This window comes from Mauremys mutica, chromosome 6 (genome assembly GCF_020497125.1).
Source record: "Mauremys mutica isolate MM-2020 ecotype Southern chromosome 6, ASM2049712v1, whole genome shotgun sequence".
Classification (NCBI taxonomy): domain Eukaryota; kingdom Metazoa; phylum Chordata; order Testudines; family Geoemydidae; genus Mauremys; species Mauremys mutica.
The window spans coordinates 34,962,875-34,979,731 of NC_059077.1; the positions used below are offsets into that span (position 1 = coordinate 34,962,875).

The 16,857-nt window shown below is 43.0% G+C and overlaps 1 long non-coding RNA gene across 1 annotated transcript; it reads left to right on the plus strand.

Moving 5' to 3' along the window:
* Positions 1 to 1,912: 1,912 nt before the first annotated feature.
* On the plus strand, positions 1,913 to 14,510 carry LOC123372462. The gene is made up of 3 exons (XR_006580304.1): positions 1,913 to 2,044; positions 2,694 to 2,774; positions 14,331 to 14,510. It is a non-coding gene; the product is annotated as an uncharacterized LOC123372462 (long non-coding RNA).
* The last annotated feature ends 2,347 nt before the right edge of the window (positions 14,511 to 16,857 follow it).

The window sequence follows — 16,857 nt, forward strand, 5'->3', positions numbered from 1 at the left end:
AGATGGGATGTTTTTCTAAAAGATGTGCTCTAGGAATTATTTTGGGAAGTTCTCTAGCCTGTGTTATACAGGAAGTCAGATTGGATGATCACAGTGCTCCCTTCTGGCCTTGGAATCTATGAAGTATGAAAAAAATCTATGAATTTATGTCCAGAAATGTTGTTACTCTTACATACAAAAATCTGTTCAGATTGTGTTCAACATAAATCTCAGTCCCATTACTTAGCCCTACATTGAGACCCTCTCCACAAAATTTGACGTTCATATCTTTCTTCACCATTACCCTAATATGAGCTTGATATCTAATGTAAGGTTGGAGTTGAGGGCACTTGGTTTATCACATAACTGGTCCCTGTATCTAGAGGATATATAATAAACTACAACTTAATTTATAAGCTACACATTTAACTGTGTTTGTATAGAAGGACTGTATTGGCTTCTGAAGTATCGAGCTGTATTTAGCAAAATGGTATCATACTAGAAGAAACAGGGCTTTGAGCGCCCACAGGAACTTCACTAGTGTTGGAGTAAAGGAACTTCACTAGTTCAGGAACAGTTCTGCACTTTTCCACATGAGTGAAGTCCCCAGAAATTCCACATAAAAGGTACAAAAGAGTTGTAGAAATCAGCCCAAACATTGCTGCCTTAGGGCCTGATCCTACAATCATTATGCAAGTTGTTTTTATGCGTGTGAATAATGGTGGCAGGATTGGACCCTTTATCATACTCAGGTATGGAGTAGCAGGCAACTACATGGTGTTTTTCAGATACAATATATATTCAGAGAATCACACAGGTATGAGATGGAAAGGACCTTTTTGTTCTTCTTCCCAGTGTGGCATTAATTCTTCCTGCTGTTCCTGTGACCAACCAAACAAAAAAATTAAATTACAATATGCAAGAGAGGATAAACATTGAACTAGGGAAACTGGCTAAATGGATTTTAGTGTATTCAGTCTCAATAGAAAATTAATTTTAAAAATAGGATGGAAGTGTAAACTAGGGGAAGAAAATGGGAAATACTTAATATGTGAAAGTTAATGGGCTTTCCATCTGAAAAGCTACTGATAAGCAAAGCAATAGGAAATAAGTAATGTTAAATTATTTGATAGTGTAATAGGAATTGGCCCACATTTTCAAAAGTGAATAATGATTTTGGATGCCTTGATTTTTTTAGTGTTCACCTTGAGACACCTTAAAGGCACCTGATTTTCAAAAAGTGCTGAGCACCTTCCCTCTGAAAATCATACCATACTTTTAATGTGTGAATTGCTTGACATGAGCTGCAAGAATACTCAAAATTGGCTTTGGTTTGAGCCGTATCTGTTCATTAGTACTGATATCACTGTGTTTCTTTATTGTCCTTGAACTCTCTGTAGAAATGTTTAGCAAATTCTTTCTCTATTTGTGAACTGTATCAGGCTGCTATTTTTAGTGTGTATTTTGAGTCTGAATCTTATTTGTTGGGTTAGGTCATATAGAGCAGGTCACATGATGGAGGTCACATAGTGTTTTTCCTGCTTCCCTGGTTATATGTCAACCTTCTCTTATGTTCCTGCTTCAGCTCACTCATCCCAAGTGATCATGAGAGTCAATTCAGCTCAGCAAAACACATTTTAACTTGGTTTCTCATCAAAGCTATGTTTAGTTGATCTCTCTGATTCCATGGAAAAGTCATACTGAACATTTTCACTTGGGCTTAGTGTACACTTAAAAGTTAGTTCAACATATATGTATTGATGAGGAGTGTGAAAAATCCACACACCTGCTGACATACCTACCTACCATGCCAACCTAACCTCCAATGTACCTGCAGCTATGTTGATAGAAGAATGCTTCTGTCAACATAGTTACTGTCGTCTGGGGAGGTAGTGTTCCTATAGCGACAGGAAAACCCCTTCCATTGCTGTAGGCTATGTTTACCTGATGGGGTTATGCTGGTGTAACTACTTTGACGTAGACATACCCATAGTGTAGACATACTCTTAGTCCCCAGTTCTGTCTGACTCTGGCCAGCCGTGAGTAAGAGGCAGAATTACAAGAGGTAACAAAGGAAGCAGAATTCAGATAACATTGTTTGTTTTGCCAGTTTTTTCTTTCATCAGAATTTCACCTCCTCAGACTTGAGATATATTCAAGCTACTGGCCTGACTCTTTTCTCACTCTCTGTGATGAGACTCCAGAGTAACTTCATTGAAGAAGCCAATGGAAGTAATCTGGTGTAAAACTGGGGAGGGAGCAAAACGAGACTTTGTATTGGGTCTTTAATGGGCACACTAATTAGTTATATTTTCTTGTTGCATCGTAAGTAAACCCTAGTCTCTGTGAATTCCTAGTTTAGGCCTATTCATTCTCTCCCTAATTGATAGGATTTCAGCTATTTCATTATAGTTATATATTTTGATTCACATAATAGTTATAACCCACTCTTACAAGGGACAGTGTGTTTACCTGAAATTGGAATCCAGAGGGTGCATCAGTGCTAAGATCTTGTCCCACTTCCCATCCCAGCAAACCAGTGAGAATCCATGCAAATGGACATGAGCCTATCCAACCCAAATCTTGCCTGTGAGTTCTCAAGAAGGTTAGACCAGGGTGGGAAATTAGCTTGTTTGTTTATTTTTTGTTTTGGGGTGTTGCCTTCCAATTTCTGAGAACTTAGTTTTAAACAGAAACGTGTAATCTCCTTTCAGATTAAACTATGAATAAATCACACTGACTGCTCAGTTCAGATGGTGAAGAGAACAGAATGGGCTTGGAAAAGCACAGAAGAGGTGGTAATGGCAACAAAATTTCTTCTCTATCTTTTTTTAACCAAATGTTTACTTAACTTTCTTCCTCAAAAGACAGTATTACTGTCATAAGAAAGTGGGTTTCCAGATTTCCCTTCAAGATGATATCTGTATTTCTTAATGACATATTTTTGACAATTATTCCTCTATGGCTTTGGGAGCTCTTTGCCTCAGTTTTCCCACCTGTAAAATAGGGACAGAAATGTTTATCTTACTGGCATTAGGAGAATAAAACACATGAGAAGTACCAAATTTGTGCTACTGTAAGTATTTTTATTATTTCAAGAGGTTATGCTCATGCTACAGACAAGATGACAGGTTTTTCAGCAGTTCCCTTGGGAGTCATAATTCCAACTGTATGTAACATGCTAATATTTTACAACCCAGATTGAAATTTTAGCTTGTGAACAAGCCCTCTGAATGTTTAAAACTGTGTTAATTGGGAACATTCTTTGATGTGTACTCCCAGAAGAAATGTGTGAATGAAAATTCATGCTTCAGAGAGCATGGTTAGAATTATCTATTTGCTTTGAATTTAAATGTGACCTGAAACCTCTGGGTCTGGAACAATCTATCTCAACTAGGGGGTAAATTTAGAAGATCATGATTATAGGCTTGATTATTGAAGTTAATGGCAAAGCTCCTACTGATTTCAGTGGTGTAGAATCAAGCTGGATCTCCACTACATTACTACCTGCCTCTTTCTACTGATTCAGGCTTATTTCTTATAGTGCCCCTCAGTCTCTGCTCCTTCGATGACACCAGACTCAGTACACTGTTCTCCCACACCCATCTTTGTGCTTTCTTCTAGGTCACACTCTATGCATGGAATGAACTTCCTGAGCTGGTCTGCAAAGCCACTGTCTGCTCATTCAGGTCCTTCCTTAACACCCACTTCTGTCATGACACCTTAATGAAATTAGCCAACTAAGACATCCACTTAGGCCTTGTCTACACTACAGGACTATTTCGAATCTACTTAATTCGAATTTGTGGATTCGACCTTATGAAGTCGAATTTGTGTATCCATACTAAATACACTAATTCGAACTTCTGAGTCCACATTAACGGGGCCGGCGTCGACTTTCGAAGCGGTGCACTGTGGGAAGCTATCCCACAGTTCCCGCAGTCCCCGCTGCCCATTGGAATGCTGGGTAGAGCCCCCAATGCCTGCTGGGGGAAAAAATGTGTCGAGGGTGGTTTTGGGTAACTGTCGTCATTGAACCGTCAATCACGCCCTCACTCCCTCCCTCCCTGAAAGCGCCTGCGGGCAATCTGTTCGTGCACTTTTCTGGTCAGTGACAGCGTGGACGCCACAGCACTGCAAGCATGGAGCCCGCTGCGATCCTCGCCGTTTTCTCCTCCTCGCACTTTATCGTCCACCTCTTCCACATTCAGCTGCTGAGAAATTGGGCTACTTTTCAATGGTTCTGCAAGCACTGGGGGACCATAGGGGACGTTTTACCAACATGAACGTCGTATGGCCGGGCAAGGTTCCTGATGCGTGTGTTCTCAGGAACTGTGGGCTGCTCAGACGCCTGCTGGAAGGTAGTTTCTTCCCATACCACGAAATAACTGTTGTGGATGTGCATTTGCCTATAGTGATCCTCGGTGACCCAGCCTGCCCGCTAATGCACTTGCTCATGAAGCCCTATACAGGCGCCTGGGACAGCGACAAGGAACTCTTTAAATACCAGCGAGCAGCGTGACCTGTGACTGTTCAGTTTCTTTACAGAGAAGCTGAACCTGCCCCTGTTTCTTTACCCAGTTACTGTTGACTCTCCTCTTCGGTTAAATACCCCGTTCTCCCCGTTTCCTCCACTTCCAAGACACGTGTAAAAATAAAATACATGTCACACTGTTACTGAGGAGAGGTTTCTTTATTCATGACTTTTCGTTAAAGGGTCGAAACTGGAACGCAGACTGCGGTGGGTAGGGTGTGCGCTGATGTAAAGACCGCCTCTAAACTCAAGGAATGACAGGCTCCTGCTCCTACAGCGGTCCGCATTGCCGGACTGCTTGTTTCAACGGAGCCTGCCATCCCTCCTTTTTGGGATTCTGTGTGCGGGGGGCTATGTGGCCTTGTGGCGGAGGAGGACGGATACAGATTCCTCTGCTGCGTGACTCAGCGGTCCACGACAAGGACCGCTGTATAAGATCTGTACCTGCCCTCCCCCGCTAAAAAGTCACATCCCCACCGCCCACACAGAACCTGGAAACCACCTCCCATACCGACCACGGTGCCTGCTGACTGCACTGTGTGTGTTACCCGCTGCTGATCCGGCCCCCGTGTCTGTACCCTGCGAAAGGTGCCTGTCCTATGCAATTAGCAACGCACTTCCCCACGCACCCCATTCAAACACAGTCTTCAGTGAAGAAACATGACGGAAACAGTACTTAACAGCAAAGTATTTTTATTACTTAAGTACACAGTTATGGGATGGGACTGGGATTGGGACTTGTTTGAGTCCGGAAGGGAAGGACTTATGCAAATGTAGGGTAGGAGAGCTTTTGGTTACTTGAGCACTCTGCTGGGGTGCAGTGACAGTATTCACGGCCCAGGGCGGGCATCCTCCTGGTTATTTGAGGTGAGGGGGGAATGTGACTTTGTGGCGGGGGAGGGCAGTTGCAGAGATACTGCCGGGGGCTCTGTCCTGCAGCGGTCCTGCAGAACATACACAAGTCGCCGGAGCGTGTCCGTTTGCTCCCTCAGTAGTACAAGCATTGCTTGAGTAGCCTGCTTGTGTTCCTCACGCCACCTCTCCTCCCATTCGCTGTGTGAGCGCTGGTACAGAGAGACTTTCTCCCTCCACTGCCTCTGCTGGTCCGCCTCGGCTAGGTAGCAGCCCACACATTCATCGAAAATCGTGTCCCTTGTCTTTTTCTTTCGCCGCCTAATCTTCGCCAGCCTCTGCGAGGTGGATGCTGTGGCAGGTCTGGAGACAGTGGAAGCTGTGAGATGGGAAACAGTTAGTTAATTCCTTGCAATGATACTTTTTTGCGAACAATTAACTGAGTCTAGGCTGTCTCTGTGAATTTTTTGTTGAGACCCCTGTGCCTGCTGTTGCACAAATCATTTGCGCGGTGGATTCTGGGTACATGTCGCCAGTCATTCCTTCCTCCGGGAAAGCAATGGCAGACAATCATTTCGAGCACGTTTTCCATGAAATGCCCTGGCACACGCCATAGCGTGGCAACAATGGACCCTATTTTGCCTTTTGTATATGTCACCGTATGTGTACTGGATGCCGCTGACAGAGGCGGACCAGCAGCGCTACACAGCAGCATGCTTATGCTTTTGCATGACAGCAGCGATGGTTACCAGGCATACTGCACCGTCTACCATACCATGAACTGGTAAGAAGACGGTAATAAGATGGTCATGGTTACCTGTCCTTTTGCACTGCGCCATTTGGTGCTGTCATAAGTGCCCCTGGTCGATCAGCCAGGGGCGCAAAAGCAAAATTTGGGAATGACTCCCCGAGTCAATCCCTCCTTTTTGGGTATCTAAAAATAGAATCAGTCCTGCCTAGATTATGGGCAAGTGTACTAGAGAACCACTGTATCATACAACCAGAGACCACAGCTGCTCTCTGTCCAATCCTGCATAAATTTTGAGCTGAACGCTATTCACAGGGTGTGCTCCTGAAACAACCCCAGCTGTTCATTCCGTTCTTCCCCCAGCCTTCCTGGGTTCCAATACCATTGTCCCCCCACTTGTGTGATGAAGTAATATAGAATGCATGAATAAGACACAGGTAGTCGTTTGTGAGAAATGAGTGGAAGGAAGCCTCCAGCTGCAATGATAGTCCAGAGATGACATTAAGGGGTGTGGAGGAGGGAGCCACTCATCCCTCTGCTAGTCCAGGGGCAATTGAATCTTTTCTTTACAATGAAGGGTGGGGGCTGATGGAGCTCAGCCCCCTGTTGCAATGATGAGGACGGTTACCAGCCATACTGCACCATCTACCATGAAAAATTAGCAACAGGCGGCCTTGACCGACCTGTTCCAAGCAAGTTGGTACGGTCGTTATGGTTACCAGTCCTTTTGCACTGCCCCATGTGCCAATAGGCTGATGATGAGGATGGATTTCCATCTTATTGTACCATCAGCCATCCATAGCGTGGGGGGAGCAAGGATGTTGGTGTTGAGTGCTGCACCATCGCGTCTATCTGCAGCATTCAGTACAGATACGGTGACATGTAAAAGAGTCAACAGAGGATTGTTTTCCCTTTAACTTCTGGGGGTCGGGGGGCTGCGTAAATTGCCGAGCTATGCCCCGACCCACCGCGGACACTGTGTTTGACCCTAGAAGCATTTGGAGATCAGCCAAGAATGCAAATGCTTTTCGGAGACAGCAGGAACTGTGGGATACCTTGCGTCCTCGTTCCCCCCTCCCTCCATGAGCGTCCATTTGATTCTTTGGCTTTCCGTTACGCTCGTCACGCAGCTGCGTGCTGAGTCTGTGCTATGCCGTCTGTCCGTTTATTTATTAAAAATACTTTGGACCAGGCGTAACGTAACATTTCTTCCCCTACTTAGATGCAGGAGTCTCCGAGCGAGATCACCGTGAGGACGGGCACTGAAGGAGATAGAGAGCGCATGCTGCGTGAAATCTAGCACGAACCACGGACCTATGCAGCCATGCTCTGGGAGGCAGTGATCCCTGAATACCGCGTGAAAGCCTCGCGCGGAAAAGTGTGCTATCACGGAGCACCCAATAAGGCAGCTCTCCCCAGGAACCTCCTGCTGATGCTTATCGATTAACGGCAGGAGAGCTTCGTGGCGTTCTCCCAGGAGGATTTCTGTTCTATCACCATATATACAGAGACCTCCTTTTCACACACTTCAGATTCCTGTTATATTAAGAATAAAAGTTAACATGGTTAAAGCACTTACCGACAGATCCTACCCCTGATTCAGGATCCGGGTTCCTGGCCGGGGAGGGTTGGTAGGGGATCTCCGTGACGGTGATGAATAGATCCTGGCTGTCGGGGAAACCAGCGTTGTAAGCGCTATCGCCTGCCTCGTCCTCAACAAACCCTTCCTCATCTTCCCCGTCCGTGAACATCGTCGAGGAACTGTCCGTCGACACTGTCCCATCATCAGAGTCCATGGTCACTGGTGGGGCAGTGGTGGCAGGCTCTGTAGCGTCCGTTGGCCGCTTTGATTTTTTGGTAGGCTTGTCTGGGGTCCTTGATTTTCACGCGGCGCTGCGTTGCATCCCGGCTGTATCCTCTGTCTGGATCATGGCTTTGGAGACCTTCTCGTAGGTCTTTGCATTCCGTTCGTTGGAGCGCAGCTCCGAAAGCACAGACTCCTCGCCCCACACACCGATCAGATCGAAGAGTTCCCGGTCAGTCTATGCCGGGTCCCTCTTTCTATTCAGAGATTACATGAACTCCTCTGCTGGAGAGCTCTGCATTGCTGCCGGTGCTGCGGAGCTCGCCCCGATGTGCAACCAGAACGTCAGATTCAAACCGCCCAGACAGGAAAATGAATTCAAATTTTCGCGGGTCATTTCCTCTGTGGCTGGGCAGAGAATCCAAGCTCGGGCTGCTGTCCAGAGCGTCAACAGAGTGGTGCACTGTGGGATAGCTCCCGGAGCTACTAAGTTCGATTTCCATCCACACCTAGCCTAATTCGAACTAGCCATGTCGAATTTAGCGTTACTCCACCTGCCGGGGTGGAGTACCAAATTCGAACTAAAGAGCCCTCTAGTTCGAATTAAATGGCTTCCTGGTGTGGACGGTTGAGCGGTTAGTTCGAATTAACGCTGCTAAATTCGAATTAAAGTCCTAGTGTAGACCAGGCCTTACTCTGACTAAAATAACATAAACAAAACCCCTTAACATCATTAGGTCAAGCACTAGCCCTTACTGAGTAACCACATAATCTTACTGATGTTTCCTGGTCATCCCTCACTATTTTATTACTCCCCCATGATATCAGGCCTAATATTAGACCCTGGTGCTGCATCAGGATCTACTAGCGCCGACTTCTGTGCTTGCAAAGTGTGTCACTGATACCAGCAGGAATCTGCATGGGATCAGGAGTCCTCACTAGCCGTTCCAGGATGCAGGATTGGTTTGAAAGCTCCTCAGAAGTGGGATCATGCACTCTTTCTGTTCAGGGGCATGCCTAGCACAGGTGCCATTAGAAATAATAAAAGTAATCGACTCTAAGCTATGCATCCTTGACACTCCTTAAACATCCATAGTTTGTCCTCTTATATAGCGATCACATTCAGGGACAAATCTGTTTCTCTTACGTCAGTAGTTCCATTGGAATCAAAGGAACTACCATGGTGATTAAGGTGAGCAGGATTCAGCCCTAAACATTCAAAGCAATGAGGAGTCTAACTGGACATCATTATTCTGGACAAATCAGGTAATCATTTCAAGTCCTGTTGTGATAACTGGGCCTACAAATTTACTTCAATTGTAAAAAGTATATGGAAGCTCATAACATGTGACAATAACCTATAGTAATGAATGTTAACAAAATATAAGTCAAGCTGCTTTCAATAATTAATGTTATAAACAGGTGCAAGAGAACCAGACAGAGAGACTAAATTAATCCAAACAAAAAGGCCACAGTGATATAACTCAAAGACCATTGCAATTATGCTTGTTAAAAACAGATGATGTGGAGCTGGAAATTTAATGATCAAAATTGGTCTGTTGGGTATTAGGCCTAATTAGTGGACAAAATAATGAGGAGAGAACGATGTTGTCCAATTTTCCCCTTTTTAAGTTTCTTAAAAAGAGATTTGAAAAAAAATTAATCTCCCATCCTCCCTGCCAACCCATCTTGTCTCCTCTCCTCTCCTCTGCCCTGACCCCAAGACAGAGAGAAAAGACCAGACTGAAAGACTTTCTTCCTGAGAGCAAGACCAGCAGGTCTTGCTCATGTTTAAGGAACTTTGTTTTTCACTTGTGAATCCTGAAAATCATATCATCATGGCATCCAGTCCTCAGCCCACCAGTGGGGACACCTAATTGCCAGCACCACAGAGGCACATAAGATCCTGTTCTGCTTTCGTTCCTTGTTGTGTTATTTTCTGCCCTACTATTTCTTTCCTCCTATCCTATATCTCATGCTCTCAGCTTTTCATTAAATCCTGAAATCAACTGCATTGCATCAGCACAACAAAATGTGATGACTACAGTTCTGCCCTGTCTAAGGGGAAAAGACCCACCCAGGTGATGTTCCTGACCAGAATGTGATTCAAGGTCCTATCAGCAGGGGCTTTGATTGACCTGCCAGCCAAAGCATCCTCCATTCATGACTACTCAGCCATCCAGTGTTCCAAAAACTGTATTTCCCCCACCTATCCTATCTGCCCTCCACCTTGTGTCTGTCTTTTAGAAACAGGACACATCAAGTCTAAAATAAAATTAACCCTTTCCTTTTCTGAAAATAAGGGTTTTTCTGAAAATAAGAGACTGATATTTTGCCTCAAAAAGGAGAGACTTTAAAGCAGTGGCTTTCAACCTTTCCAGACTACTGCATCCCTTTCAGGAGTCTGATTTGTCTTGTGTACCCCCAAGTGACACCTCACTTAAAAACTACTTGCTTACAAAATCAGACATAAAAATACAAAAAAGTGTCACAACCACTATTACTGGAAATTTGCTTATGTTCTCATTTTTACCATATAATTATAAAATCAATTGGAATATAAATATTGTACTTACATTTCAGTGTATAGTATATAGAACAGTATAAACAAGTCATTTTCTGTATGACATTTTAGTTTGTACTGACTTGTTTTTTGATGTAGCCTGTTGTAAAATTAGGCAAATATCTAGATGAGTTGATGTACCCCCTGGAAGACCTCTGCGTACTCCCAGGGGTGCATGTACCTCTGGTTGAGAACCGCTGCTTTAAAGGTTTTGATTAAGTTTGTTTTGCATAATCACTCAGTTTCAGTATAAATGCTTTCTAATGTCTTATTCTTTCTTGTGTTTGATCAATAAACTTTTAAATATTAGAATTAATGCTTTTGAGTGTTTGCCAAGGAACTGAGTAAAACCAAGGTTTCTGTAGGAAAAAAAAAACAAAAAACCCTGAACCTAAATATCACTGTTTTAATGTCGAACAGTGAAAGTTTATAACACTATCATCTCCTTTGACCTTTGAGACCAATGCAACAGTACTTTCATTTTAAGACAGATATTCACCAGGTGAAAAGAAATTGTTGTCACAAGAAGACTGAGCTTGGTTAACATGTAAAAGTGAAACTTTTGCCAGTTCCTTTTCTTGGAGTGTGATAATAAAACAAATGTGCTGTGATTCATTATGCAGAGCATGAAATAATGTGTTTCATTTAAATCTGATCAAGACTTATAACACAGAGCTATATTTAGAAGGAATTTACATTTTGCTCTCTCTTGGGTTTCCCCCAATGAGTCCTGACAGGTTTTTCTTTACAAAACAAGTTAAAATAAAAATTCAACATTAAGGGCATTACATGATAAATAAAATATAAATTAAGAAGTGATATAGCAAGACCTAAAGATCCTCTGTCAGATCTTTCTTCATTGTTCCATTTACTTTTAGTATTCTCTATCTGCTCACCACTAAATAATACTCGGTAGACATATCCTGCATGTTCTCTATGCCTGTATAGTCTTTATAAACATTCTTGAAACTGTTTTACGGGATTTAACTGTTTTTTATTGTTTTACGTCTATTCATTACAAGATAATACTGGATAGACAAATCCTTTTGCTCTAACAGCCTTATAAGCTTTTTATAAGCATTCTTGAAATTAGGAATACTAAAATGTTGATGCTTTTGCTATCAAAGAGGATGGATTTAATGAAATTTCTGAAGTCTCTGAAACATCAGACGACATGTTGCAATCACATTTTCCCTCATTTGCTGTGGTAGCTAAGGTCAAGTTGATTACAGTAAAGTGCGTATGCATTATATATATTAATATATATATTATACACAAAAAACCCTGTATTAATAGAAGGTTATTAAGGTTGTCAAGTCATGCACTCAAAAGATAAGAAATGCCAGAATTAAGGCTGTCTGTAATAGCCCCCTTGTCCATGTGAATTATGATAAAGTCTTTAAATACAGGATCACATATTATATTTTCCACAGGACCCCACCTCATTATTTATAGTTCACTATTTTCTACTTCAGTCATTATTCTTGTATCAAAATATTTTATAGCATCCAGTCAGAGCAGAAACAATACCATGTGACCCAAAATATCACAAACAGAGCATATTTGAAAATCACTTATAGTATGAAAATTCCCATTATTTGGCAAATATTTCTGAAAAACAAATACTTGTATAGAAATCAGGCATTGTTCCCATAAAAAAAGTGTAAATTTGTCAAATGTTTGCTTTAACAAATACGATGCATACACCTTTATAAGTACAAATTAACCAAAAATATTTCACAAGAAATTTTTATGAAAATGAAAGCCCTTTTTGTTTTTCTTAAATATCACTAAAAAGAAATTGGTATTTTCTACCATGTCTTAAGTTTATACATGGACAAACCCAGCGTACTTTGTGCATCAGAATTGTTTTGTTCATGTCACTGTGTCTGAACTACACTGTTAGCTTCTTACAGCAAGAGCTTTGTCTCCTAATGTTTTTGTACAAGAAGTGATTGGGAATAGATTTTAGCTCCTGTGAAAAATGTCAGTGCATACTAAAAAGTTTTTATTTGCATCAAAATCTCCAAATTTTCCTGGTTTTCATTGGAAAAAAATGAAACCTCCAAACAGAACCTTTTTTGGTATTTTGAACATTTTTGGTTTTCAGTTTTTTTTCAATTGAAAATGTCATCATCAACAGACATTTCCCATGGAGATTTCCATTTTGACTTATATATTTTGAGGGGAAAAATGTATTTAAAAGGAAAATTTTTGACCAGCTGTAATTTGTGCAGCTTCCCGCATGCTATTGGTGCTGTATAAATACTACTACTTAAATGTTATTTGGTATAAAAACAGTTTGTGTTCATGTGCAGAAGATGACTGCTCTGAAAACAGCATGTATTGAAGCATGGAAAAACCAAGAGCTGAATGAGTGGAAAAAGGATACATGCTGAGTGATTTGTTTTGTGTGGGCCAGATTGTGTGAATCTGGCTATGTGCTCACGCCACGGAGTAAAGGGAACCCCCTTATTATCCTGAGCGAGCAGGGTGACCAGATAGCAAGTGTGAAAAATCGGGATAGGAGTTGGGGGTAATAGGCACCTATATAAGAAAAAGCACCGACTATCGGGACTGTTCCTATAAAATGGCCACAGTCTTGGTTCCACCCTGAACTGTGCTCTGGCTCAGTGCACTGGCTAAAGAAGTGTTCAGAGAGGAGTAATCTGCATCAGATATAGGGCTGGAACAGATAATGTCCCCCCAGGAATAAGACTGATGTTCTGAACCACTATCTGGTCTCTTCCTGGGACAGTGAAGCCCCAGGATTTGAGGCAAGGCCACAGTTGAACCTCATGCTGATTTACTGCTCTTGTCAGGAATGCTGTTTCTCAGTGTGAGGGGAGAGCAATTTCACATTGCCACCCACTTACCTGCAGTCTGCCTAATCCTAATAGTATTCATATGTTCATTCATTTGAAAAGGGATTTTTTTTGTTTGTCAGACTTCAATATGCTAAATTTACAATAGTCTGAAAACATTAAAAGTACTCATAGTCAAGCCAAATAGTGCACACTTGGTTAGCGCATGTGACTACCGTATTTATCGGCGTATAACACGCACTTTTTCCCCCTGAAAATAGGGGGCAAATTATGTGTGCGTGTTATACGCCGATATAACCTTAACAGGGCCGGCTCTAGGATTTCTGCCCCAGGCAGAAAAGAAAAGCGCCGCCCCCCCCCCCAGCGGCGCGGAGCGGCGCCCTAGCCCCTGCCCCACTCCCGAGCAGCGCGGCCCTAGCCCCCCCCCCAGCGGCCCGAGCCCCCGCCCTCTCCCCCCCCCAGCGGCGGGGCCTGAGCCCCGAGCCCCGGCCTGCGCGAGCCCCCACCTCCCGAGCGGCGCGGCCCGGCCCTAGCCCCCTCCCGAGCGGCCCGGCCCGAGCTGCCTTAGCCCCCGCGCCCCTCCAGAGCGGCCCGAGACCCCGTCCTCCCTCCCTCCCCCGAGCGGCCCTGGCCCTAGCCCCCGCCCCCCTCCCGAGCGGCCCGGCCAGAGCCGCCTTAGCCCCCGCCCCCCTCCCGAGCGGCCCGCCCCCCCGTCCCCGTCCCCCCCCCCCCCCCCCGAGCGGCCCTAACCCGCGGAGCACCGCCCTAGCCCCCGCCCCCCTCCCGAGCGGCGCGGCCCGGCCCGAGCCCCCGAGCGGCCTTTTTTACTGTCCTTTTACATTATTTACCTTATAAGTGGTAATAATATTAATAAAACAAGTTCTGAGCTACCCTTATTTTGCTTCAAAGTCCTTTATTTGAAATTTAAGTTTTTTTCCTGAAATTTCCCCCTTAAAATGAAGGTGCGTGTTATACGCCTGTGCGTGTTATACGCCGATAAATACGGTAGTTATCTGTGTGTTCAGTTGCAGGGATATTGCATGAGACGGCAGAGTCAACAAGCAAGTGATAAAACTAAAAGACAAGGAAGAATCAGAATTTTTTTTTACTAGCCACGCCCAATTTTCTTTGGAAAAGCATATGGCACTGTAATGACAATGTAATTCTTCAGCTATGTGATCCGATCTGAAAATAGAAACTATGAGTAAAAGAAATAACCCATTAAAAAACACCTTTGTCCATTTGCTGTGGTTTGATTACAAAATATATTTGTGAATGACATTGCTATCAGATTTAGAAGAAAAGAAGAAATAACATGAAAAGCAAAAAAAAATTACAAAAATCAGAAAATAAAACATTTAAATCAGTTTGACAAGTAGTGGAGACTGTGGTCCCTAAAAACTGAGGCTTACAAAATCAGGAGCCACTTCTAATGTGTTGGCCATAACTGATAAAGCAACAACATAAGCTTCCTTCAACTTCCTTCAAAGTGTATCAACCCAGATCTGACCTGCAGGGATAACAATTAGGAGTTAAGAGGGTACTTCCATCTCCAAGCCTCTTGTTTAGTCTTTCCACTGAAACTTTCAGCAAGGATGCTAATTAGTGCAAATAGCTTTTAATTAGCAATGAAAATTTTTGTAATGTGGATAGCTGCTCACTATAAACTGGAATGAGCCAGCAACTCATTTCACATGGCCCATAGAACAGCCATCAGGTGATAATGACCTACGGTCACTAAAAGCCTACGCCAGAATGAAGCCTGTGAGTCAGAGGCGTAATACTTTGTCCCGTATTACTAGTCCTAAAGCCCTCACTTCTTGTCTAACTTTATCACTGTGAATTCTGCATTTTATTTTCAGTCATGAATGTTTTCTAAGTAGGTGTCATACCCATTAGATATTTCCTTTGTAATGTACCTTCTAGGAAATATTTTTCCATCTCATAAATGTGCTTCCCTCAGCCTTGATATATTCTGTGGTCTCCCCTATTCAAAAAACAATCCTCCTTTAACCCCATCTGGGCTCTCTCACTACCTGTTTCATCTCCCTTCCCCACTTCACTTTCAAACTCCTTGAGCACGTTGTCCGGTCTTCACTGCTGACTCTCTCCTGCACCCTCTTGCTTTTCCCCCTCTTGACTCCAGTGACAATGAACACATAAAGGCCACTAATGGCCATTTTCTGGCCAAGTTCAAGGGCTCTTCTCTATCCATATCCTTTTTGACCCGTCTACCACATTTGACACTAGAGAGACAAGGTGGGTGAGGTAATATTTTTTATTGGACCAACTTCTGTTGGTGAGAAAGATAAGCTTTTCCCCTTGCCAACAGAAGTTAGTTCAATAAATATATTACCTCACCCATTCCTTTCTGTGATATCCTGGGACCAACACAGCTACAACTACACTGCATGCAACATTTGACACTGTCCATTATACCATCCGTCTCAATTGTCTCTGCTCTGGAAGTTTGTAACTCCATGATTAACTCATTCTCTGTGTTAAGTACAATGCACTTTTTCTGCAAGGTATGTTAATATTATATAATAAGAGCATTTACATTAGCCTGAGCTTGTCCGAACTGCCACATATTTCTTGTAGTAGAGGGCCTAGCCTTTAATTGTTTTGATATACCACTAGTCATTTACTGGGGATGCCATAAGATTATAGCATAACTCAGATGGAATGCAAAAGCAAACAGCTGACTTTGAAGTTGATATGAAAGCCGTTCCGGTCTACAGGAAGAAGGAAGTTTGCTTTTATGACATAGCCTTGCTTCCTTTCTTCTGATCTCTTCAACTCCCCTCCCCCTCTACACATACTGTCAAATCCCACTTTTCACCCATTCCCATAGTAAAAAGACTAATACTCATCAAATTGGGCCAGAAAAGCTTACACTTGTGCCTGTCTGAAGTACTTTTTGCTGCCATTACAATTGTAGCAAATGTTGTGTGAACGGCAATTAAAGGAGATTACGAAAGGAGATCATATATATGATCATGCCCTGTTTTGCTTCTTTATGATGTGCCAGGATTGAGAAGGGCTGAGTGGGGGTTAAAGGGTTTGTTTGTTTTTTTCTAATTCTTTTATCATAGAAATAACATGAACGTCAAGTCTCATCATCTCTGTTTCTGCTGTTTCCCTGGAGAAGCAGTTTTTTCAGCCCTCAGTTGAAAGGGTAATGGGAGTTTGAATCTTCCACAAAAAAACAGCTTTTCTTCCAAGTCTTTGTTTGGAAGTTGAGCTATGTAGGTGATAACAAATATAAAAACAAAAAACAGAGTTTTAAACAGTCTGACTCAAATCCCTTCCTCTCAGTTTCCAGAAACGTCATAATCACATTAACCTTCCAGCACTCCTGGAAAAACAGGGAGTCCAAGACCTGCCATTTCCATCACTTAAAACAACAAAAACCTTTTTACACTCCTTTAGAGATAATAAATTAGCAAAAAAACAGGCATTATTTATTTCCCTATCACAGATCAATGGCAACAATACTGTGCAAGCGTTTGTAAAACCAGGTTGATTTTGAGTTCCCGCTAGCCATAGACA